A 2,122-nucleotide genomic window follows, 5' to 3' on the forward strand; every position below is an offset into this window, starting at 1 on the left:
ACCAAAGAGTTCATACTTGTGAGATCTCCTTGGAGTTGACCCACAGGCTCACAAGTGAGGGAACTGAGAAAAGTTGTTTCTGGGGAGAAGGGGAGCTCAATTTAAATTCAAAATACTTTAAATGTGGGGTTTGGGTATAAAGAGGGAGTTGCAGGAGCATGGCAGAAGAAGATTGTGCAACATGCTGGAAAGAGAAGTGTGTTGAAGAGGGCAGAGAGGAAGGAACACAAGATGGGGCAAGGTCTTGCTCTTGCTGAGGCGTGAGGGAGACCACTGTGTTTCTCATTCCTTGGCCTGGCCCTGGCTGCCTGGTGTGGAAAGTGAGTGCTACAACTGCTAAAGAACATAAAGAAAAGCAAACAGAGCCACTGATTAAATGGAAGAAAAGACAAATCTGTCCAAGCGAATGAGTATTACTACCCTGGCTGCCACCTCTGCTCCTGCTGGGCATTTCTGCTAACTGCTTAACCTAGGCCTAGCCCCTTTGGCTTCAGCAGCTTGATGTTTCTAGGTCTTTCAGGTTTAGTGCCAAACATAGAGGCTTTCTATCTGGGACAAGAAACACACAATCTGATGGAGGAGGTCTCAGTATTCCCTTTTAGTTTGACTGACTTAGAATAGAACTCATGTGCTTTTCTGTGTCTCTCACTCATCTCCTGCTACAATCATATTGGATGGTCTGTTATTTCAATCCATCTTTGGACTGAATCTTGCCTGAAAACACAGCCAGTTACTAACCAGTATGCCAGGGACTTACATTCCTGTCTCTGCCTGACTGCAGCACTTTCTTTCACCGATCACCTTACAGCCCCTACAGTTTGAATATTCACACTTAATTCTACTTCTCCGAGCACCAAGGTTCTCAGGTTGTGTGAAGATGAAATGCAGGTTTTCTTTTGGCCAAGGTGCTTTTCCCTTTTGCAATGCAAAGAGCTGTGTACCATAAGTCTCCTCCCAGTTCCCCACCTCCAACTCTTCACGCAGACAGTAAAGAGCCCTCGCTTCAGGGAGCATCTTTGCTCATTCTCAAATGCTACATAAGTGTTCGTGTGCTCTGCAATCACTGCATAATTTTGTGGCATCTGAGAGCTGATGGGTGAAGGATTTGTCTTCACAACCCTGCTCAGTCTTCCTTTACAAACCAACTCAAAAGTTGTTTCAACTCTTTACAGGCCAGCTACATTTCACTTTCTTGCCACTGAAAGATCCAGGGTCAAAAAAAGATCATCGGTCAGGCCACGTCTGCACAGCATGATGCCAACTCAGTTCTGACCATGCTAATCAGAGGCAATGAAAACGGTGGCAGCCGTGTTCAGGCACAGCTCTGCTTGGGCTAAGCTGTCCTGCCAGAAAGCACCATCGTTGCTCTGCTCACATCAGCAAGCTCCCACGTTGTGTTTGACTGCTGAAGAAGAGACAGATCTTGAAGCCACCTGACAGAGCACCCAGGCACACACACCCTGTGCACACCTACAGAAAGCCGGGAGCTAGTTCACCTACTTTTTGGCTTGACCTCTGCATTGAGCTACTCCTCCGTGCCCAACCACGCGGGCTGGTTCAAGTAGCAAGTGCTGTGAATGCCCCAGTGCCTGGACATAAAAGCTAATCTCTTAGTTAACTACTAATCCCCAGACCCAGCCTCAGTGTGCAGAGCCATGTGTGGGTGTTTGCTTTCCACTGGGCAGCTGCAGATGGGCTTCACTGCAGCTGAATCCTGAGGAATGCAGAAAATTTCTGCAATAAAACTAGTAACGATCATTGCAGGAGAATATGTCATTTCCCATGGAAGTAATGACAGAACGGGTTGTAAAATGCACGGCCAAACTCAAAATGACATTTTTAAGTCTATTTCTTATATGTATATATATAAAATCATTTTTTCTCTCTGTTGCTGCATGAAAGGCAGCCTTAAATAATAAGGGCAAGGAGTGATTGGACTGGAGCATGAAAGCAGTAAACTTGCCTATGTGCACCACCAGCCCTCAATGGTTAAAAGACTCCCCCCACTCCCCAGACTGTATTTTATTCGAAATAGTTTTGAGTGGGAAAGCACAGCTCCGAGAGGACGGAGAGAAATGACCGCGATCAACTGTTTCAGCCCTCAAGCCCTTCCCGGCGCATC

This window comes from Apaloderma vittatum, unplaced genomic scaffold (assembly GCF_000703405.1).
Source record: "Apaloderma vittatum isolate BGI_N311 unplaced genomic scaffold, ASM70340v1 scaffold5735, whole genome shotgun sequence".
Lineage (NCBI taxonomy): Eukaryota > Metazoa > Chordata > Aves > Trogoniformes > Trogonidae > Apaloderma > Apaloderma vittatum.